Source organism: Arachis ipaensis, chromosome B10 (genome assembly GCF_059453495.1).
Source record: "Arachis ipaensis isolate K30076 ecotype BB chromosome B10, ASM5945349v1, whole genome shotgun sequence".
Classification (NCBI taxonomy): domain Eukaryota; kingdom Viridiplantae; phylum Streptophyta; class Magnoliopsida; order Fabales; family Fabaceae; genus Arachis; species Arachis ipaensis.
In genome coordinates, this window is record NC_142435.1 from 30,845,013 (window position 1) to 30,869,806 (window position 24,794).

The 24,794-nt window shown below is 40.4% G+C and overlaps 1 non-coding gene and 2 pseudogenes across 2 annotated transcripts; 1 reads left to right on the forward strand and 2 right to left on the reverse strand.

Annotated features, from left to right (window-relative positions):
* Positions 1–572: 572 nt before the first annotated feature.
* Positions 573–2,580, reverse strand: LOC107623967 (alcohol acyltransferase 9 pseudogene; annotated as a pseudogene). Its single transcript, XR_015907066.1, has one exon. The product of XR_015907066.1 is annotated as an alcohol acyltransferase 9 pseudogene (transcript).
* A 7,068-nt stretch (positions 2,581–9,648) lies between these two features.
* Positions 9,649–21,333, forward strand: LOC148579568 (uncharacterized; annotated as a pseudogene).
* LOC148579569 (small nucleolar RNA R71) lies at positions 14,611–14,718 on the reverse strand. The gene has a single exon (XR_015895774.1). It is a non-coding gene; the product is annotated as a small nucleolar RNA R71 (small nucleolar RNA).
* Positions 21,334–24,794: the final 3,461 nt, after the last annotated feature.

Consider the following 24,794-nt stretch of genomic DNA (forward strand, 5'->3'; position numbering starts at 1 on the left):
CCACCCCACCCACGATTCTCTGGGCAGTGCTGGTGCCATCTGCAACCAATTCCCATCGCCGCAATGCGTGCTTTGCATGCGCAATTTTCTCCTCTGCAGGACCACTGTGGCACCTTTCCTCTCACGATCTGCATTGCCACCGTCCACCATAGCGCGCTCCCTCTATCTCGTTTCTACCTTCTCAATTCGATCAAAGACATTTTCACTAGAAAATACATGTATAAGGAGACACATGTATCTATGAGACACATCTACAAAGACACTTCTATTAGACACATCCATAAAAAAGACACTTTCATTAGATACATTCCCAAAGACACTTCCATTAAATACAATCATAAATAAGAACTGACAGAAGTTGATAGAATCTTTGTTGGTTATATAGCAAAATTGTTTTTTATTTATTTGGAATCGATGACCAATTCGATTGTGACAACTATGTCACACCTCTCCGACAACAGTTTAAGAGACTGCTTAACAGTTAGTAATTAAGTACCTAATCATTGATTAAAAATTAACAATTTCAATGATTTTCGGATTCACGGGTTTTAATTACCAATTGCCACGGCTCATGCAAAAGAAAAGGACATCATTAAATGAGAGTAACTGCAAATTTTAAGGTTTCTTGACTTGAAAAGAAAAAAGACAAAATAATTACAGAAGTCAGAACAGGAAAAAAGAGTTGCGTATCATGAAGTGGATTCTGCAATAAAGCGATGGTAGCTGTCAAAGGCGGCGGCAGGGACAGCCACGGCAACCCTGACACTCTCCGTCTCATCCCTCACCGGAAGAAACAAGCAGTATCTATCCCAGCATATGGGCCCAACATGAATGGGCCGGCCCATAAACTCAACCCTCTCAAGGCCCAAACGAGACCACTGAGAAACTATGAGCACACCAACAGGGTCAGGACTCACCCTCCACTCGGACACCAACTCACTCACCCTCCTAACGTACTCTCCATCCACCCTCTCCTTGGCCCGTTTCACCAGGCCCGAACAGTACCCGATTCCTTTTTCTACAAGCTCCTTTGCACTGCTCTGTGCGCACCCAAGAACGAACGCGTTCCCGTAGTAACCCTCTGGAAGGTTCGGTTTCACCCGGTTCCGCACGTTAATGCTAAAGAGAATCTTCAGTTGCTGGTTTGGTGGAAAGCCCAATGCTCGGGCCCAGCTCCTCCACACATGGGCCGCTAGCACCTCAAAAGACGTGTACGATGATGACGACTCGCTCGAGTAACGGGCTACTCCCTTGAGCTCGTTGATGCGCCTCTTGTTGAACACAATGGAGGTGGGCCTGAGCCCGGTGGTGACCTTGTTCAAAAACCCGCAGAGATCGGGAACCCGTGCAAACTCAGGGTGGTTATACGTGTTAGCCCGCTCGTTCTTCTTTGACGGCGGGTTCATGATGTGGCGATCCCAGACGGGCTTGGGCTTCAGATCAGAATCGCGAGGGCCAAACCTTTGGGAAGCTAAATTAGCGAAGTAGTTGAGAAACTCAGCGCTTCCTATGCCATCGCAGAGGGCGTGGTTGATTCCGACGCCAACTGCGGCGGCTCCATCGGCAAGCCACGTGAGCTGAACGACGAGTGGCGGCGATCCTTTGAGAACGTCGGGAACATAGAGTGACAAGAGCTTCCTCCATTGTGTAACCGTTTTGGGAGCCTTCTCAAAATCATTGGCAGTGTAGACATCAGAGCAGGCGTCGATGAAGAGTGCGCCCTGTGCCCGGCAGACTACCTCGAGGCTGGGGACGTCCGGCCTGGAGCGAACTCGGCCGGCAAAGGGATAGTACGGAACGAGCGCCCTTGCCAATGCCGACTTCATACGTGACACGGTGGCAGGCTGGTCGAGGGCAGAGGATCGCCTGTAAACAAATAGATATTCAACGGTGAAGCGAAGAAAGAGTTGGGAGTCGAGAGCGGAGAGGTGGAGAATCCCAGTTGGTGTGGGGTCAGAAGGTGTGACGAGCACAGCTTCTTTGACGCGCACTGAGGTTGTTGCCATGTGATGAGATGATGATGCCTTTCCTTTGCTTAAGAATTCAAGATGGTGCTTTGCTGTGCCTATGATGTGGTATGTTATTAATTGTAGTGATGAGTGGTACAGACACCTATTTGTAAGGGGACCCCTGCCTCCTCCTTCTCTCTCTACTGCTTAACTGTCAAAGATTTGTGCCAAGATTCTCCGGGAATCGCTTTACCAAAAATAAAAGAAAAAAAAAATTCAATTATATCATCAAAACAAACAAAAATAGTAAATCCCTTTTCTTTCTCAGGCTCATTCCACTACTCTCAAATATCATGTACCACAAACCAAAATTTTTTCTTCTTTTCAGATACCTGTCTCACTCCCTGTCTACTCTACCTAGAAGAAGAATTATTATTATGGAAAAAACACACATTGAATTGCAAAAGGTGAAAACATCTAAGATAGCTAGCTTAGTATGCAGATATGTGCTTATATTACATGTGACAACTAGGTGAATACTGACTATATATATACCCCACTAAGTGATGGGATGAGTGTGATATATCTTGGATTCTTCTTTTGCACATTTTTGGAATAAGAAAAATTGATTCTCTAATATCCATTCATATATAATCATATAGACTTTGATTATGTTAATGTATAATATATTTTTTTTGTCCTTTGAGCATCTTTGTGTTTAATCAATTAATATATAAATGCCTAGAATTTCTACCCTGCATAAAAGTAGTATCTGTCGATTGATACAGGTTACTAATCTAATTAAGAGTATATGAAGCTAAGGTCAATCGAGTGCCCAAAAAAAAAGTTAGAAAAGGTTCCTGCAGTGGAGTGGACAGTATATATGTTGATATCTCATCACATCTATGGATCTTATGCGACATATTTTCACGTATATGTCATATGCATATGTCTAGAATATTAATCAATAACATATTATACTATACCAATGTTAGATTCTTTGCAATATAATGCTTCTACGATATTAGCATCTTGTCTCCACGTTTTCAATCTTTTACTGTCTTATCAATTACTGCCTTTATGATGCTAATCAAACTTTTATCAATAATATGTAACTCCATTAAGAATTCAAATTGAATTAAAATTTTAGAGATTATTAAAAAGAAAAAATCTAGGGGTCAGCAATTTTGTTAAATTCTGGCTAGCATGTAACCAGTAAAAAAAAGTGAGCTATTGGATGAAATCTCACACCAATCTCACACCATTAAAACTCATTGATGGCTATTTGATGGCTACAAATCACAAAAGTTGCTGACCCCTAACATTCCTCTATTAAAAATTTTAAATTGTTTATGTTAGAAATTATTAATTTATTTATGATATATATATATATATATATATATATATTACAAAATTAAGTTGTTTTAAATTAAGGGCAATTTACCTAAATAAAATGGTTGGGAGAAATCTTTACTCAAATGCGACAATTGCAATTTCTTTACTTTATTATGCATGGATTATGCATGAATAACGTGGGTAGAAACCGTGCTAGGTTCCACAGTTTATGAGAATTACAAACTATATCTATTTAAATTATAAATTACAAACTAATACAAATTTTATAATTTAAAAATATAATTATTTAAATAAAATTAAATTAATTAAAAATAAAAATATACTAATACAATTTAAATCGTATTAAAACGTAAACAAGTTTGCTGAGTCCATAAACAAATTTTACGTAAATAAATAAGTTTAGTCAATGTGATAGGTGAATTTTGTGCAAACTTTATGAAAACACAATAAAAAAATTAAATCCTAAAAAATAACATGATTTTTTTTAGAATTAAATTTTTTTATATTTTATAATAGAAATAAAAAATCTGATTAACATTGAATTGGTCCAATATTCTAGATAATTTTATTTTTTTAGTGTAATTCGAATTGCATCCCTTATAATTCGAATGAGTGTAGTTCGACCTACCATGGGTCAACCTGCATGCATAATTCGAATCAAATAGGTTCGAATTACGTACGAATTTTGGCTGCATATTTCGAATTGATCAACTTCGAATTACTGTTGGTTTGTAATTCGAATTAGTTTGATTCGAATTATATAAAAACACGCTTCTGGTTGATCCATGTTACATTTTTTGCTTTGGTTGAATCATGTCTCCTCCATTCTGGTTTAATAGTGTGATTTGCCCTTATTATTTAGCTCTCTTCCTCACTTACCATTGTAAAATACTTCTCTTCAACAGCTTGAATCTCACTCATATATATAGAATTTTTCTCTTCATAAACCGTGGCAAGTAACAAAGGTTTTTGCATTTGCATATCCTTTCATAAACCGTGGGAAGTAACAAGGTTTTATGATCAAAGTTCTCTTTACATAAACCGTGCTTAGTTACCACGGTTTATGCTCATCTTGGTTACTTCATAAACCGTGCTTACCTGCCACGGTTGATGTGTAAAAAGTAAAACGTAGTAACTTACCACGGTTTACATAATAATAAATGAGGACACGCAAGTAAAGGAATTGCAGTTGTCGCATTTGAGTAAAGATTTCTCCCAACCATTTTATTTAGGTAAATTGCCCTTAAATTAAATAATTTATATAATAGTGATCTTATTTATTATTATAAATAATGAATCAAATAATTTATTATTATTTTGATTTAGAATTAAATAAAAATAAAATTAGAGATACTATTTTATTTGGATTTTAGAATTTAATGAGTGCAACACTCAAATATAAATAATAACTTCAGAGTTTCGCTTTCTAATAATACATCAAAGTCACTTTTGTAATTTTTTTTCATAAGAAAAATTATGATTTAATTCTACCAGAGATATAGAAGACTTTGATTGAAAAATATCATAAAATCACACTATTTCAATCATGCTTATAAATTTAAGTATATTTTTACTTTCTAATATTTTTATTTAATAATTTAACATGGATAATTTTAGAATTAAAGAATCTAAAAAGCTCCAACAAGTGATATCAATATATCATAACCATTTATGATTGCACCATTAAAAAAACTTTAATTTTGGTTTATTGTTAACATTGGATCAGTTTTGTTGTTGAGATAAATACCAAGTGTTTATATCTTCATAACGATTAAAATTGCAAGTTTCTTTTTTTTTTTGAGTCGCTTGATCATTTATACAATAAAATTCTTATCTTTAAAGATGATTTAGTGTTCAAGGTTTTAATTAGATTAATAGTTTAATTCGTTCTTAAAAAATTATTTATTTTTTAAAGGTGGTTGTTTCGGTATGACGATAAATTTATACGTATTGATATAATAAAAATGTGGATAAATTAAAACACGATATATGGATTATATTTTTCACGTCAATAATTATTTTTTTTAAATACATATCATATTAATGATTTTACTAAATCATCCTTATATTTTAATAAAATTTAAAAATAAATTTTATTTAATTTTTATAAAAAAATTTAAAATTTTTTTTAGTATTGGACAAAAACAATCCTAATTATATTAATTTAATCAAAATTTAATTAGCTTTAATTTTATCATTTTAAATCTGAATCAATTTAAAAATCAAAACCAAAATATATTTCATCATCCTGATTCAATTATGAATAATGAAAAATTTGAGATTCAAACCCTAGAAGACGTTTTTGATCGTCTTTCAATCTCCCCTTTCAGCTTCAACAATCTCCCGCTATATCTTTCCTTCGATCATCGCGATGGTTCCAACGTCGTTACAAAAACCACCTTTTGATCGCTGTGGCCATCAACACCTTCAAAGCTCCAATCTTGTGGGCCAAATTCAAGAGACACATGGCGGCTCCATCAACATCACGAGAGCTGCTGCCAATGCTGCATTGGTGACATCGGAGAATAATCTTCCGGAGGGACATAACGGCGACGGTGGAATCAATTATAAATAATGAAATGTATTTTGGTTTTGATTTTTAAATTGATTCAGATTTAAAATTATAAAACTAAAATTAATTGAATTTTGATTAAATTAAAAGGATTAGGATTGTTTTTGTCCAATACCAAAAAAAAAATATTTAAATTTTTTTATAAAAATTAAATAAAATTCATTTTTTAATTTTATTAAAATATAAGGGTGATTTAGTAAAATCATTGATATGATATGTATTTAAAAAAGAAAAATAATTATTGACGTAGAAAATATAATCCACATGTCGTGTTTTAATTTGTCCACATTTTTATTATATCGGTACGTATAAATTTATCGTCGTACCGAAGCAAACACCTTTTTTAAATTAGTCCTCAAATAATATTTAGTCATGTTAGTCATTAAAAGATAAAACATAAATCAAATTGGTCCTTCCGATAGTTAAATGATGACGTGTCTTGTTAAGTGTCATATGGCATGATGATGACGTGATAAATTAATGCCACATGTCACACGTATTAGGTCAGTTACACATAGCATGTCACGTGTCACTTGACATGTAAAAAAGTTATTTATAATAAAAATAGTTCTTGAAAATCTAGACATTAGTTATTTCCATCCCTAAAATTTTAAAAATTAATCAAATTAGTCCTTATATATTTTTTTATTTTTCTTCGTAATATTAAATTTGAAATATTTTTTTATAGTATTAATTTCAATATTATTTTTTAGACCTTAATAAAACAAAATTTTCTTTACATAAAATAATAAAAATAATTAAATTATTATAAAATTATTTTGTCATTTATACTCTAAAAAGTTTACATTTTTAAATTGTAATTTTTTTATAGTAAATTTTTTTTAAATGAGTTTATCAAATTATTGTTGATTATATATTTAAAAATTTAATATTTTAAATATCACTAAATAATATATTACTTATTTTAAAATTTAAATCTTTCAAATTTTTTAAAATTATTATTTTTACTATTGTTTAATTTATATGGTAGAACTCAATGAGGAGAGCTATACCAGGGTCTTCGGGGAAAAGCTGAATTTGGTGGATGAGGTCACCAAGTCAAGAGAGAAGTATGAAGATTTGGAGGAGACTATAACTCAGGGATGCATGAATTAGTTGAGAACCTGAAGGCTTAGTTTTAAATTATAGCTCTCGAGGTAGACCTCTCCTTTATCAATTCTAATATGATCGTGGTTGATGGAAAAATCGTGGTTGATGGGTTGCTTTTTGCGCTTGAACGTGAGGTCCAGACTCCTTTTGTGGCAGCGTCCAACTTCTGTAGGTGCCGAGGTACTGCTGTTCGAGTTTCTTCTGAGGAGGTGGAGGTGGTACCTATAAAGGACTCTAATGCTTATTAAGTTAGCAAGGGTTTAAAGAATGTTTTTTTATAGATTGATGAGTCCTGAATATACTTGAGAGTATCAGTGTATTTATAGTTGGGTAGATAACCACCTTTTAGAGTAGTAGTTCCACCTTTGATAGTGGATGACCGTTTTCTTTTTCTAAAAAAGTTGTTGAGATCTTCCTTCTAGATAAATGGGAGATATCTTAAGAATTAGTTATTTGTTTAGATAAGTAGAGTTGAGTTGTTTGACATTGTGTCTGACCTCTATAAGATCGAGTAGTGTACTGGATGCCTCCAATACGGGTTGAGATATGGATCGGAAACTTGCAGGTTGAGACGGATGCCGGATTCTTTTACTGGAACGATGGGGGGTGGTACCTGCAAAGACACCCCGATGCTCAAGTCAGAATGGATCTAAGAGGAGTAAGATGTGTGTGGAATGAATGAATACCTGGAGGGACCTGGGTCCTCTATTTATAGGTGATGGTAGTTATCTTATCTTATCTTGTTTGGCTAAGATAAGGGAGATGCTTGAATTCGAAAGTTGGTTAGGAGCTTTAATGGACTGGTTCCGGGCCTTCTAGATAGGCAGAGCGGGTCAGATCCCGGGTAGTCGGGTTCTGAGACCGTTCTGGGTGTAGGATCCGTGGGCTAGATCCATAACAGTTGCCCCCACAGCGGGAGAGCGAGTAAGGTCGGTCTGTCGCTGGAGGATACAGTTTTTGCCGTTTGTGGCCTTCTTCGGTTTCTCAGATCGTCGTTCGATGGATTTAGCAGGGGGAGATCGGCGTGTTGGTCCCGGGTTTTGAGGCTAAGTCGAGTTTCGCCTGGTCGTTTGATTTGACGCGACCCTTCTGTATCCTTGTGTCCGTTGCATTTTCTGAGGCGTGCTTGTCAGTTTCATTTTCCAAGAGAGCATTTATTGCGAGGGGACGTTTGGGTTGCTTTTCGATTTTACCCTTCACGCTCTGTTTGTTCCTTGGGGTATTTTTGTCCTTTTGTTGGTTTTTAAACCGTTTTGGTTCCTATTCTTCCTTCCCTCGTTCGTCTCATTTCTTGGTTTTTCTCTGTGATACTTCCTTCGCTTTCCCTTTTGCTCTGGTGTTGTTTTATCTCTCCGTGGTTGTGTTTCTGCTTCCCTACTTTAACACTCTTCAAGTTTACGTTTCACAATACCAGATTGGTTTCCTTTTGCCTTTTGTTACTCTGTGGTGTTTGTTTTCCTATTTTTGCCATGTATTGTTGCCTGCTGCTTTCTGGTACTGTGTTTTGGGTGGGGGTAGTGGTTTTACATTTTGGAGGGACTGAGCACCACTACGTGGATTGGTAGTAGGTGATAGGTTTTTTGTTATCCTTTCTGCTTCTGCGTAGTGTTAGTAGGCTGACGGTGGTGCTCCTCCTTGTTTTAGGTATGCATTGGTGAAGGAATGAGGGTGTGGGTGCTCCAATAGCTCCTTCCAGGGGTGTTCCCTCCCGCTATGCTTGGGTGACTAGCGGCGTTTGGGGGGTTCCATCACGGATGATGGAGGCGAATCTCCAAATGCTCCGTGATCAGAAGCGGTGATGCGGAGCGTCAGTATGAGCTCGCCCTCCCCGATGTTGATGAGAGGGTTTGCTACCTGAACCTCGATTCACCGACCGTCCCGGATTGGATGTGGGTCTATGAATCGATGTTCACTCGACTTGGCGTGCGGCTTCCGTTTTCGCCTTTTGTCTAGGCGTTGCTGAGTCAGTGTTCCGTAGCGCCGTCTCAGCTTCATCCGAATAGTTGGGCGGCTGTTCGTACGTTTGAGCTTGTGTGCGAATTTTTCGAGCTTCTGGTCTCCGTTCCCATTTTTCTCTTTCTTTTCTTATGTACCCTCCCGACCAAGGAGGGAAAGCATAAAAAGGATATATGTCATTTAGGGCTCAACCTCATCGGTGTTGACGAGAGTTATTTATGATGGATTGACTCCGTAGGATAAGGACATTGCCTCCGTCCTCTGGCATTTGTTCAGGGAACGACCATTGAATCCTCGAGATGTTATGGGGGACCCTATGGCTTTCCGGTCATATGTTGGTGTGTGGGTTTTTTTTCTTTAGCGTGTTGCCGAGTTTGGGACTTATGTTTTTTCTTTCCCTTTTCAGTTGAGATAGCTGGTGGCTTGACTTCGCTGGCGAGACTCAAGGCTGCTATGGATCGGGAGGAGGCATCTTCGGTTGCTCTTTCCACCCTGGGGTCTCAACAAGCCACGGACTCCCGGGTTATTTCGCAAGAGGTGATCTCGACTGGGGCGAGGGTTGAAGCTCGGGTTTCCCCGGGTCACGTGGACGCTCCCGAGGATGAGGTAGTTGTGGTTTCAGTGGCCGAGGCTTCTTGGAAGTGGAAGAGGCCCGAGGAGGTTAGTAGTGAAAATCTGGAGGAGGAGGGTACTGTGCCTTCTGTGATGGATCGGATCTTCGATGCTTCGGCGTTTATTGACCAGCATCTTATTCCCGGTACTGAGGGGTTTTTTATGACTGTGACGTGGCCTTCCAGGCCAAGTCTGTCTATCGCTCCCTCTACCGATCCGCTGTTATTGTTCGGAAGGCTGAGCTTATGATGGCCCAGGTCGGCCTTTTGGACAAGAAGTTTCGCCATTCCCAGGCTGAGGCGGCTAAGCTGAAGGAGCAGCTTGAGGCTGCGCAGGTGGCTAAGGAGAAGGCCATGAAGTCATCCTAGGAGGCGGGTACTGAGATCCTCCATCTGTCCGAGGTCGAGACTTCGCTGCTGTCTCAGCTGGGGTGGAGTGTAAGCGGGCTTCCAATGCCGAGTCTCGGGCTGCTGTGCTCCTTGATGAGGTGAATGTTTTGAAGGCTAAGGTTGCAGTCCTGGAGGTCGAGGCCGAGGGTTTGAAGAAGGAAAAGGTAGAGTTTCTGGCGGATGTGAAGGGTGCCATTGCTGCTACCGAGGAGACGATGAGGGCCCAGGTTTTAGTCCTTGCGCCGGGTGTGGACGTGTTCATGATGGGGGCGTTCAAGACTATCCGTGATGGCCAAATCATTGACCTCGTGTAGGCTTCTTTTTTCTTTTGATTATGTTTAGAACTTTTGTAATTTTGTTGATATTTTGGCCGTGTGGCCGTAAGTTATGACTCTGAACTTTTTAGGCCTGTTTAGGCCGTAAATTTGGCATGTTTGGTTTTAAGTATCTTTGAGCCGTGTATTGTGACTCTACTTGCGTTCCCGGTTTAGTCAGGAGGGACTGACTGTCGTGGGGTCGTGTAGTCATTTATTTCGTGGATATCCGTATATTAGGCCCTAGGGGTGATTGATGAGCGGATAATTTATACGCTTTTTGACATTGTTTTTAGTATGTTTTTAGTAGGATCTAGTTACTTTTAGGGATGTTTTTAATAGATTTTGTGTTAAATTCACATTTCTGGATTTTACTATGAGTTTGTGTGTTTTTCTGTGATTTCAGGTATTTTCTGGCTGAAATTGAGGGACTTGAGCAGAAATCAGATTCAGAGGTTGAAAAAGGACTGCTGATGCTGTTGGATTCTGACCTCCCTGCACTAAAAGTGGATTTTCTGGAGCTACAGAACTCGAAATGGCACGCTTCCAATTGCGTTGGAAAGTAGACATCCAGGGCTTTCCAGCAATATATAATAGTCCATACTTTGGCCAAGAATAGATGACGTAAACTGGCGTTCAACGTCAGCTTTCTACCCAGATCTGGCGTCCAGCGCCAGAAAAGGAGCCAAAACCAGAGTTGAACGCCCAAACTGGCACAAAAGCTGGCGTTCAACTCCAAGGAGGACCTCTACACGTGTAACAATCAAAGCCCAGCCCAAGCACACACCAAGTGGGCCCCGGAAGTGGATTTATGCATCAATTACTTACTCATGTAAACCCTAGTAGCTAGTTTATTATAAATAGGACCTTTTACTATTGTATTTGGCATCTTTGGATTACCTTATGATCCTTTGATCACGTTTTAGGGGGCTGGCCATCTCGGCCATGCCTGGACCTTTCACTTATGTATTTTCATACGGTAGAGTTTCTACACTCCATAGATTAAGGTGTGGAGCTCTGCTGTTCCTCAAAGATTAATGCAAGTACTACTGTTTTCTATTCAATTCTTCTTATTTCGCTTCTAAGATATCCATTCGCACCCAAGAACGTGATGAAGGAGATGATTATGTGTGACGCTCATCACCATTCTCCCCTATGAACGTGTGCCTGACAAACACTTCTGTTCTACATGAATTAAGCTAGAATGAGTATCTCTTAGATCTTCTAACCAGAATCTTCGTGGCGTAAGCTAGAATGATGGCGGCATTCAAGAGAATCCAGAAGGTCTAAACCTTGTCTGTGGTATTCTGAGTAGGATTCAATGATTGAATGACTGTGACGAGCTTCAAACTCGCGAGTGCTGGGCGTTAGTGACAGACGCAAAAGGAGGGTGAATCCTATTCCAGCATGATCGAGAACCGACAGATGAATAGCCGTGCCGTGACAGGGTGCGTGAGCATATTATTCACTGAGAGGAGGGGATGTAGCCACTGACAACGGTGATGCCCTTGCATACAGCCAGCCATGGAAAGGAGTAAGACCGATTGGATGAAGATAGCAGGAAAGCAGAGGTTCAGAGGAACGAAAAGCATCTCCATTCGCTTATCTGAAATTCTCACCAATGATTTACATAAGTATCTCTATCCCTATCTTATTATATAATATTCGAAAACTCCATGATTATTTTATATCCGCCTGACTGAGATTTACAAGGTGACCATAGCTTGCTTCATACCAACAATCTCCGTGGGATTCGACCCTTACTCACGTAAGGTATTACTTGGACGACCCAGTGCACTTGCTGGTTAGTTGTATCGAAGTTGTGACAATTATGAATTAAGATCAGAGCACCAAGCTTTGGAGCCATTACCAGGATTTGTTCGAGCCTGGAGATCACAATTTCGTGCACCAAGTTTTTGGCGCCGTTGCTGGGGATTGTTTGAGTTTGGACAACTGACGGTTCATCTTGTTGCTCAGATTAGGTAATTTTCTTTTTATTTTATTTTTCAAAACTTTTTCAAAAATCTTTCAAAAATATTTTCAAAAAATTTCTCTTGTTTTCGAAAAAAATAAAAATGTTTTCAAAAATTTATTCAAAATTTTTAAGAATGAATTCTAGTGTTTCATGAAGCATGTGAAGCCTGGCTGGCTGTAAAGTCATGTCTAAATTCTTTTGGACTGAGGCTTGCAATTTGTTATCAAAGAGCAATATACTCTCGTGTTAAAGGCTAAAGCTTGGCTGGCCATTGGCCATGTCTAGTGTTTTGGACTGGAGCTTTCATTGAAAGCTTGGCTGGCTAGTGAGCCATGTCTAATTCCTGGACTGAAGCTTTAGACTAACATGGCAAGATTCCTGGAATTCATATTAAAAATTTTGGAATCCTTATTTTTTCTTTTTCATATTATTTTCGAAAAAATCCAAAAAAAAATTAGAAAATCATAAAAATCAAAAATATTTTTGTGTTCTTATTTGAGTCTTGAGTCATATTATAAGTTTGGTGTCAATTGCATATGCATCTTGCATTTTTTCGAAAATTCATGCATTCATAGTGTTCTTCATGATCTTCAAGTTGTTCTTGGTAAGTCTTCTTGTTTGATCTTGATGATTTTTTGTTTTGTGTCTTTTATTGTTTTTCATATGCATTTTTCGTTTCTTAGAGTCTAAACATGAAATATTTCTAAGTTTGGTGTCTTGCATGTTTTCTTTGCATTAAAAATTTTTCAAAAATATGTTCTTGATGTTCATCATGACATTCATAGTGTTCTTGGTGTTCATCTTGACATTCATAGCATTCTTACATGCATTCATTGTTTTGATCTAAAAATTTCATGCATTGCATATTTTTCATGTTTTTCATAAAAATTTCAAAAATCAAAAAAATATCTTTCCCTTTTTCTCTCATCAAATTCGAAAATTTGGATTGACTTTTTCAAAAATTTTTAAAATCAAGTTGTTTCTTATGAGTCAAATCAAATTTTCAATTTGAAAATCTTATCTTTTTCAAAATCTTTTTCAAAAATCAAATCTTTTTCAAAATTCTTAGTTATTTTCGAAAATTTCAAAAAATATTTTTCAAAAATCTTTTTCTTATTTTTATACCAAATTTTCGAAAATAACATAATCAATTAATGTTTTGATTCAAAAATTTGAAGTTTGTTACTTGCTTGTTAAGAAAGATTCAAACTTTGAGTTCTAGAATCATATCTTGTGATTTCTTGTGAATCAAGTCATTGATTGTGATTTTAAAAATTCAAATCTTTTTCAAAAACTAATTTCTATCATATCTTTTCAAAAATATCTTCTTATCTTATCTTTTTCAAAAATATCTTTTCAAAATATCCTATCTAACCTCCTAACTTCTTATCTTTTCAAAATTTGTTTCAACTAACTAACTAACTTTTTGTTTGTTTCTTAACTTTTTCAAAACCACCTAACTAACTCTCTCTCTCTAATTTTCGAAAATATCTTCCCCCTTTTTTCAAAATTTCTTTTTAATTAACTAATTATTTTTATTTTTATTTTTGATTTCAAAAATTTTCGAAAATTTCTAACATTTTTCAAAAAAACCATTTTTCAAAAATCACTAACTCTTTTTCAAAACAATTTTCGAAAATTATCTCTCCCCCATCTCATTCTATTTATTCATTCATATCCTAACATCTCATCTCACCTCTCTTCCATCCTCACAGTTGTGTTTCTTCAATTATATTACATTCTGTGTCTCTCCCTCTTCTTCCACTCACACAGGGATCCCTATACTGTGGTATAAAGGATCTCCATTATTATTATTATTTTTTTGTGCCTTCTTCTTTGTCATATGAGCAGGAGCAAAGATAAGAGCATTCTTGTGGAAGCAGATCCAGAACCTGAAAGGACTCTGAAGAGAAAATTAAGAGAAGCTAAAATACAACAATCCAGAGATAACCTTACAGAAATTTTCGAACAGGCAGAGGAGATGGCAGCCGAAAATAATAATAATGTAAGGAAGATGCTTGGTGACTTTACTGCACCTAATTCCAATTTACATGGAAGAAGCATCTCCATTCCTGCTATTGGAGCAAACAACTTTGAGCTGAAACCTCAATTAGTTTCTCTGATGCAGCAGAACTGCAAGTTTCATGGACTTCCATCTGAAGATCCTTTTCAGTTCTTAACTAAATTCTTGCAGATATGTGATACTGTTAAGACTAATGGAGTAGATCCTGAAGTCTACAGGCTCATGCTTTTCCCCTTTGCTGTAAGAGACAGAGCTAGATTATGGTTGGATTCTCAACCCAAAGACAGCCTGAACTCTTGGGATAAGCTGGTCACGGCTTTCTTAGCCAAGTACTTTCCTCCTCAAAAGCTGAGCAAGCTTAGAGCTGATGTTCAAACCTTCAGACAGAAAGAAGGTGAATCCCTCTATGAAGCTTGGGAAAGATACAAACAGTTGACCAAAAAGTGTCCTTCTGACATGCTTTCAGAATGGACCATCCTGGATATATTCTATGATGGTTTATCTGAGCTATCAAAAATGTCACTGGACACTTCTGCAGGTGGATCCATTCACCTAAAGAAAACGCCTGCAGAAGCTCAAGAACTCATTGACATGGTTGCTAATAACCAGTTCATGTACACTTCTGAAAGGAATCCTGTGAGTAATGGGACGCCTATGAAGAAGGGAGTTCTTGAAGTTGATACTCTGAATGCCATATTGGCTCAGAACAAAATATTGACTCAGCAAGTCAATATGATTTCTCAGAGTCTGCATGGAATGCAAGCTGCATCCAACAGTACTCAAGAGGCATCTTCTGAAGAAGAAGCCTATGATCCTGAGAACCCTGCAATAGCAGAGGTAAATTACTTAGGTGAACCTTATGGAAACACCTATAACTCAACATGGAGAAATCATCCAAATTTCTCATGGAAGGATCAAAAGCCCCAACAAGGCTTTAATAATGGTGGAAGAAACAGGTTTAGCAATAGCAAACCTTGTCCATCATCAACTCAGCAACAGACAGAGAACTCTGAACAAAATGCTTCTAATTTAGCAAATCTAGTCTCTGATCTATCTAAGGCCACTGTAAGTTTCATGAATGAAACAAGATCTTCCATTAGAAATCTGGAAGCACAAGTGGGCCAGCTGAGTAAAAGGATCACTGAAATCCCTCCTAGTACTCTCCCAAGCAATACAGAAGAGAACCCAAAAGGAGAGTGCAAGGCCATTGACATAAGCGCCATGGCCGAACCAGTGAGGAGAGGAGAGGACGTGAATCCCAAGGAGGAAGACCTCCTGGGACGTCCAGTGATCAATAAGGAGCTTCCCTCTGGGGAATCAAAGGACTCTGAGACTCATCTAGAGACCATAGAGATTCCATTGAACCTCCTTATGCCCTTCATGAGCTCTGATGAGTATTCCTCTTCTGAAGAGAATGAGGATGTCACTGAAGAGCAAACTGCCAAGTTTCTTGGTGCAATCATGAAGCTGAATGCCAAATTGTTTGGCATTGATACTTGGGAAGTTGAACCTCCCTTGTTCATCAATGAACTAAGTGATCTGGATCAACTGACATTGCCTCAGAAGAGACAGGATCCTGAAAAGTTCATAACCCCTTGTACCATAGGCACCATGATCTTTAAAGCTCTGTGTGACCTTGGTTCAGGGATAAACCTCATGCCCCTCTCTGTAATAGAGAAACTGGGAATCTATGGGGTGCAAGCTGCTAAAATCTCACTAGAGATGGCAGACAGCTCAAGAAAACAGGCTTATGGACAAGTAGAAGATGTATTAGTAAAGGTTGAGGGCCTTTACATACCTACTGATTTCATAGTCCTGGATACTGGAAAGAAAGAGGATGAATCCATCATCCTAGGAAGACCTTTCCTGGCCACAGCAAGAGCTGTGATTGATGTTGACAGAGGTGAAATAGTCCTTCAATGGAATGAGAACTCCCTTGTATTCAAAACTCAAGGATCTCCCTCTGCAACCATGGAGAGGAAGCAGAAAAAGCTTCTCTCCAAGCAGAGTCAACCAGAGCCCCCACAGTCAAACTCTAAGTTTGGTGTTGGGAGGCCACAACCAAACTCTAGGTTTGGTGTTGAACTCCCATATCCAAACTCTAAGTTTGGTGTTGGAGAGTCTCAACAAAGCTCTGCACATCTGTGAGGCTCCATGAGAGCCCACTGTCAAGCTATTGACATTAAAGAAGCGCTTGTTGGGAGGCAACCCAATGTTTATCTAATTCTTATTTTTATTGTTTTTCATGTTTTCTTAGGTTCATGATCATGTGGAGTCACAAAATAAATAGAAAAATTGAAAACGGAATCAAAAACAGCAGAAGAAAAATCACACCCTGGAGGAGCATCTGTCTGGCATTCAAACGCCAGAACAGAGCATAGTTCTGGCGCTGAACGCCCAGAACAAGCATGATTCTGGCGTTCAACGCCAGAAATGGCAGTAAAGGGGCGTTGAACGCCCAAAATGGGCACCAACCTGGCGCTGAACGCCCAGAGTTGTGTGCAAGGGCATTTTGCATGCCTAAATTGGTGCAGGGATGTAAATGCCTTGACACCTCAGGATCTGTGGACCCCACAGGATCCCCACCTACCTTCACTCACTCTCTTCTCTCTTCTCAATCATCCTCTATTCCCAATAACCACTCATCCCTTCTGTCTTCCATTTACCACTCACACCCATACAACCACTACCTTCAAAATTCAACATCTCTCTCCCACCAAATCCCACCCATATGGCCGAATACACACCTCCATCCATCTCCTCCATATCCTCTTCTTCTTCTTCTATTCTTTCTTCTTTTGCTCGAGGGCGAGCAACATTCTAAGTTTGGTGTGGTAAAAGCATAGCTTTTTTGTTTTTTCCATAACCATTGATGGCACCTAAGGCCAGAGAAACCTCTAGAAAGAGGAAAGGGAAGACAAAAGCTTCCATCAAGGGTCTATAGCTCAGTGGTAGAACATTTGACTGCAAATCAAGAGATCCCTGAGATACCTCAAGGGATACATTTTCTTCCACACAATTATTGGAAGCAACTAAGGGTGGAACATCAAGAGCACTCCATCATCCTTCATGAAATCAGAGAAGATCTAAAAGCACTGAAGGAGGAGCAACAAAGGCAAGGAAGAGACATAGAAGAGCTCAAGGACATCATTGATTCCTCAAGAAGGAAATCCCACCATCACTAAGGTGGATTCATTCCTTGTTCTTAATTCTTCTACTTTTCGTTTTCCATGTTATGTGCTTATCTATGTTTGTGTCTTCATTACATGATCATTAGTAGTTAGTAACTTTGTCTTAAAGTTATAAATGTCCTATGAATCCATCACCTCTCTTAAATGAAAAATGTTTTAATTCAAAAGAACAAGAAGTACATGAGTTTCGAATTTATCCTTGAACTTAGTTTAATTATATTGATGTGGTGACAATGCTTCTTGTTTTCTGAATGTATGCTTGAACAGTGCATATGTCTTTTGAAGTTGTTGTTTAAGAATGTTAAATATGTTGGCTCTTGAAAGAATGATGACTAGGAGACATGTTATTTGATAATCTGAAAAATCATAAAAATGATTCTTGAAGCAAGAAAAAGCAGCAAAGAACAAAGCTTGCAGAAAAAAAAAATAGGCGAAAAAAAAAATAGAAAGAAAAAGAAAAAGCAAGCAGAAAAAGCCAAAGCTCTTAAAACCAAGAGGCAAGAGCAAAAAGCCAATAACCCTTAAAACCAAAAGGCAAGGGCAATTAAAAAGGACCCCAAGGCTTTGAGCATCAGTGGATAGGAGGGCCTAAAGGAATAAAATCCTAGTCTAAGCGGCTAAACCAAGCTGTCCCTAACCATGTGCTTGTGGCGTGTAGGTGTCAAGTGAAAACTTGAGACTGAGCGGTTAAAGTCAAGGTCCAAAGCAAAAAAAAAAAGAGTGTGCTTAAGAACCCTGGACACCTCTAATTGGGGACTTTAGCAAAGCTGAGTCACAATCTGAAAAGGTTCACCCAATTATGCGTCTGTGGCATTTATGCATCCGGTGGTAATACTGGAAAACAAAATGCTTAGGGCCAAGGCCAAGACTCATAAAGAAGCTGTGTTCAAGAATCATCATACTGAACTAAGAGAGTCAATAACACTATTCGAAATCTGAAGTTCCTATAGATGCCAATCATTCTGAACCTCAATGGATAAAATGAGATGCCAAAACTATTCAAGAGGGAAAAAGCTATAAGTCCCGCTCATATGATTGAAGCTCTGTTTCATTGATAGTTTGGAATTTATAGTATATTCTATTCTTTTTATCCTATTTTGATTTTCAGTTGCTTGGGGACAAGCAACAATTTAAGTTTGGTGTTGTGATGAGCGGATAATTTATACGCTTTTTGACATTGTTTTTAGTATGTTTTTAGTAGGATCTAGTTACTTTTAGGGATGTTTTTAATAGATTTTGTGTTAAATTCACATTTCTGGACTTTACTATGAGTTTGTGTATTTTTCTGTGATTTCAGGTATTTTCTGGCTGAAATTGAGGGACTTGAGCAGAAATCAGATTCAGAGGTTGAAAAAGGACTGCTGATGCTGTTGGATTCTGACCTCCCTGCACTCAAAGTGGATTTTCTGGAGCTACAGAACTCGAAATGGCACGCTTCTAATTGCGTTGGAAAGTAGACATCCAGGGCTTTCCAGAAATATATAATAATCCATACTTTGGCCAAGAATAGACGACGTAAACTGGCGTTCAACGCCAGCTTTCTACCCAGATCTGGCGTCCAGCGCCAGAAAAGGAGCCAAAACCAGAGTTGAACGCCCAAACTGGCACAAAAGCTGGCGTTCAACTCCAAGGAGGACCTCTACACGTGTAACAATCAAAGCCCAGCCCAAGCACACACCAAGTGGGCCCCGGAAGTGGATTTATGCATCAATTACTTACTCATGTAAACCCTAGTAGCTAGTTTATTATAAATAGGACCTTTTACTATTGTATTTGGCATCTTTGGATTACCTTATGATCCTTTGATCACGTTTTAGGGGGCTGGCCATCTCGGCCATGCCTGGACCTTTCACTTATGTATTTTCATACGGTAGAGTTTCTACACTCCATAGATTAAGGTGTGGAGCTCTGCTGTTCCTCAAAGATTAATGCAAGTACTACTGTTTTCTATTCAATTCTTATTATTTCGCTTCTAAGATATCCATTCGCACCCAAGAACGTGATGAAGGAGATGATTATGTGTGACGCTCATCACCATTCTCCCCTATGAACGCGTGCCTGACAAACACTTCTGTTCTACATGAATTAAGCTAGAATGAGTATCTCTTAGATCTCCTAACCAGAATCTTCGTGGCGTAAGCTAGAATGATGGCGGCATTCAAGAGAATCCGGAAGGTCTAAACCTTGTCTGTGGTATTCCGAGTAGGATTCAATGATTGAATGACTGTGACGAGCTTCAAACTCGCGAGTGCTGGGCGTTAGTGACAGACGCAAAAGGAGGGTGAATCCTATTCCAGCATGATCGAGAACCGACAGATGAATAGCCGTGCCGTGACAGGGTGCGTGAGCATATTATTCACTGAGAGGAGGGGATGTAGCCACTGACAACGGTGATGCCCTTGCATACAGCCAGCCATGGAAAGGAGTAAGACCGATTGGATGAAGATAGCAGGAAAGCAGAGGTTCAGAGGAACGAAAAGCATCTCCATTCGCTTATCTAAAATTCTCACCAATGATTTACATAAGTATCTCTATCCCTATCTTATTATATAATATTCGAAAACTCCATGATTATTTTATATCCGCCTGACTGAGATTTACAAGGTGACCATAGCTTGCTTCATACCAATAATCTCCGTGGGATTCGACCCTAACTCACGTAAGGTATTACTTGGACGACCCAGTGCACTTGCTGGTTAGTTGTATCGAAGTTGTGACAATTATGAATTAAGATCAGAGCACCAAGCTTTGGAGCCATTACCAGGATTTGTTCGAGCCTGGAGATCACAATTTCGTGCACCAGTGATCAGTCTCCCAGTGGTGGCCGCGTGTTTATGCCGTTTTAATGTGGGGTTTGGGGGAGAGATGTGAGGCAATTATATGAATGTAAATGAAATTTTATTAAAGTTGGGCCTCGTTAAAACCCTCGTGGGGAAAGAGTACCTGAAAACAACTGACAATGAATCATAAATAAAAATAAAACGCAAATTTTGAGGGTATGGTGTACGCCTACGTGTAATATCGCCGCAAGTTGGCGGCATTCTAGGTTCTCGGGATCTCGGTTCCATTGAGCTTTTCGAGCTTGTAAGCCCCTTTCCCAACTTCTCCTTTTGACTTGGTATGGGCTTTCCCAATTGGGGGTGAGCTTTCCTTTTCCTGGCGTGGGAGTTCCTATGTCGTTTCATCGTAAGACTAAGTCATCGGGTGAGAAGTCTCTCCGTATCACACCGTGATTGTACCTTATCTTGATTTTTTGCTTTAAGGCTAGCTCTCGCATGTGGGTTATGGACTTGATTTCTTCTGTGAGGTCTCGCTCGGCGTCTTCGTCGTTGCCCCCGTTGGTTCTTCTTGTGCTGGGGTCCCCGACCTCGACAGGGACGATGGCCTCTATCCCGTACGTGAGGCGGAAAGGGGTCTCCCCGGTGGAGCTTTGGGGGGTGGTCTGATACGACCAGAGTACTGATCCGAGCTCGTCGGCCCAGAGTCCTTTGGCTTCGTCGAGTCATTTTTTGAGTCCTTTTACTATTATTTTGTTTGTCGATTCGACTTGTCCATTTTTCTGGGGGTGTTCTACCGAGTTGAAGCGTTGGGATATATGTAGTCCTTTTAGGAATTTCCTGAACTTTTTGTCAGCGAACAGGGTTCCGTTGTCCGAGATTATGACCTCTGGGATGCCAAACCGGGTTATGATATGTCTCCAGAGGAATTTGCGACATTGAGCTGCCGTGATAGAGGCCAGGGGTTCGGCTTCGACCCATTTGGTATAATAGTTTACTGCGACTATGATATACCAGAGTTGTCCTGGGGCCGTTGGGAAGGGGCCGACGAGGTCGATGCCTCAAGTTCCGAATGGCCGATCTGCCGTTATGATGTTGAGCTGGTGTAGGGCAACTTTGTGATAGTCTAAATTCCTTTGGCATTTGTCGCAGTTTTTGACTGTCTGTATTGAGTCTTTAATGATTGTGGGCCAGAAGTATCCGGCTCGGATGATTTTTTGGGCCAATGTCTTGCCTCCGATGTGATGGCCGCAGCAGCCCTCGTGGATTTCACGGAGTATGTACTCCGTGTCCCCGGGTTCGATGCATTTGAGCAGGGGTTGCAAAAATCCCCATTTGTATAGTTGTCTTGTTACGACAGTGTAATTTGCGGCTTCCCTTTTTATTTGATTTGCTTCTTTAGAGTCCTCGGGTAGCATTCCATCGAGGAGATATTGAAGGATAGGGAAGGTCCATGATTCCTGGTTGGAAACTGATAGGGTGGTGTCAGCCCGTGCTGATACGGACGGCGTCTTGATGACTTCCTGAATTAGCGACCGGTTACCTTGTCCTGGCTTGGTGCTGGCCAGTTTCGAGAGTAGGTCTGGCCTGGCATTTCGTTCTCTGGGGACATACCGTATGGTTACACAATCGAATTTTTCCTTTAGCTTGTTTACTTTGGTGAGGTATTGTTGGAGTAGGGGGTCTCGTGTTTAGTAGTCTCCGTTAACTTAGGAGCTGACTACCTGTGAGTCGCTGCATACCTCTAGGATTTTTGCCCCGACCCCTCTGGCTAGGATTAGGTCGGCTAATAGAGCCTCGTATTCTGCTTGGTTGTTGGAGACCGGGAATTCGTACCGAACGGATTGTTCGATTATGACCCCGTTTTGGCTTTCGAGTATCACTCCAGCTCCTCCAGAGGTGGTGTTCGATGAGCCGTCTACGAGTAGCTTCCAAGTTTCGAGGGTGGGATTTCCCGGTGTCATCTCGGTGATAAAATCTGCCAGGACTTGTGCTTTGATCGCATTCTGGGGTTCGAATTTTATTTCGAACTGGGATAGTTCGATGGACCATGCGAGCATCCTCCCCGCTAGGTCGGGCTTTTGTAGGACTTGCCTGACTGCTTGGTCGGTACAAATCGTAATGGGGTGGGCCTGGAAATATTTTCGGAGACGCTGGGAGGCCGTGAGGAGTGTGAAGGCGAGTTTTTCAAGGCGTGAATAGCACGTTTCCATGTCCTGTAAGACTTTGCTTCTGAAGTAGATGGGTCGCTGGGCCTTATTCTCATCTTCTCGGATAAGGGCTGCTGCTAGTGCTTCTTCCGTTACGGAGAGATATAGGTAAATGGTCTCTTCGGTTTGGGGTTTGGTGAGAACTGGGGGTTCTGCTAGGACTTTTTTGAAATGTTGGAATGTCTCTTCGTATTCTACTTCCCAGTTGAAGGGGGTTCCTTTCTTCATCAGTTTGAAGAAAGGGATCGCCTTTTGCGCTGATGTCCCTAGAAAACGGGATAGTACGGTAAGTCGGCCGGTAAGCTTCTGGATGTTTGAGATTTTTTGGGCTTGCGTGATCATGAAACTGAGGAACTTTCCTGCTTCTATCCTGAAGGCGCATTTTGTCGGGTTGAGACGCATTTGGTGTCTTCTTAGGGTGTTCATTATAAGCTCGAGGTCGCTGATGAGTTGCTCGCCGGATTCGGTCTTGGCGAGCATGTCATCTATGTAGACTTCCAGCTTGGTCTTAGACAGGTTTTGAAAAATCTTGTTGACGAGCCTTTGGTAGGTGGCTCCGGTGTTTTTTAGGCCGAAGGGCATGACTGTGTAGCAGCATGTGCCGTCGGGAGTGATGAAGGCCGTCTTCTTCTCGTCAGGTCGGTGCATGGGTATCTGGTTGTATCCTGAATACGCATCCATGAAACTAAGATACTGGTGGCCGGATGCAGCGTCTACCAGCCCGTCAGTATTTGGTAGGGGGAAGGCGTCTTTTGGACAGGCTTTATTCAGGTCCGTGTAGTCGATGCACATCCGCCACTTCCCATTAGCCTTTTTGACTAGCACAACGTTAGCCAGCCAGGTCATATAGGGCAATTCCCTGATAAAGTCTGCTTCGAGGAGGCCTTTAACCTGTTTTTTGACTACGGCTGCTCTGTCGGAAGACATTTTTCGTCTCCTCTGTGCCACAAGTTTAGCCTTGGGGTCTACGGCGAGTCAGTGAGACATTAGATCGGGATCTATTCCCGGCATATCGACAAGTGTGAATGCAAACAAGTCCCTGCTTTTTCTTAGGAAGCGTGAGAGATCCTCTTTAAGGTCGTATGGGAGGTTCTTGTTGATGAAAGTATATTCTTCTTTAGTTTGCCCTATTTGCAATTTCTCCATGTCTCCTTCTAGTTCCGGCCTAGGTTGTCCGTCTTGTCGGGCGTCCAGGTCAACTAAGAATATGCCGGCCGCGTTGTGGGATTTCTTTCGTAGGGCTAAGCTGGCGTTGTCGCATTCTATTGTGATCTCCCAGTCACCGTGAATGGTTCTGATGGAGCCATCCTCTACTGTGAACTTCATGAGAAGGTATTTGGTGAAGATGACGGCGGAGAGGTCGTTAATTGTTTTTCTTTCGAGGATGACGTTGTAGGTGGTGGAGTCTTTGAGTACTACGAACTCGGATAGGATTGTCTTCCTTTGGTTTCCTGTTCCTATCGTGAGGGGGAGGACGATGGAGCCATTTGGTTTGAGGAAGTTGTCTTGGAGTCCGGTGACTCCGTTGCGGTGTGTCTGTAGATTGTCGTTGCGGAGTCCGAGTTTGTCGAAGGCTCCTCTGAAGAGGATGTTAGAGTCTGCTCCTGTATCCACCAGTATTCTTCTGACTAGTCCGGTTCCGATCTTTGCCGAGATGACAAAAGGGGCGTCTTCCACCGAGGTGCCGTGTTGGCAGTCTTCGGGAAAGAATGTTATTGCTCTACCGGTGGTGGTGGTCGGTGTTTGGTCTCTAACTGCCAGGATTTTGAGATCTTGTACTCGGAGACAGAGGTCTTGGATTATTTGAGCTGCTTTTTCTCCCAGGTTTTCGTTAATCGGTATCTCGAGACCATTCTCCTTGTTTTGCACTGGGGTCTGGCGAATAGTGCTTGCTATCCTTCCATGGGTTGTGGTTTCTTGGTGTTCGGGAGTCGGGTTCCTTGTTCGAGAGTTATCGTGGTGGCTCGGGAATTGCTCCTCGAATCCGTCCGCCATTCCGTCTAAACGTTGCGAGTCCCCACAGACGGCGCCAATGTACTGGATGCCTCCGGTACGGGTTGAGAGATGGACCGGAAACTTGCGGGTTGAGACGGATGCCGGATTCTCTGACTGGAACGATGGGGGTGGTACCTGTAAAGACACTCCGACGCTCAAGTCGGAATGGATCTAAGAGGAGTAAGATGTGTGTGGAATGAATGAATACCTGGAGGGACCTAGGTCCTCTATTTATATGTGATGGTAGTTATCTTATCTTATCTTGTTTGGCTAAGATAAGGGAGATGCTTAAATTCGAAAGTTGATTAGGAGCTTTAATGAGCCGGTTCTGGGCCTTCTAGATAGGCAGAGCGGGTCGGACCCAG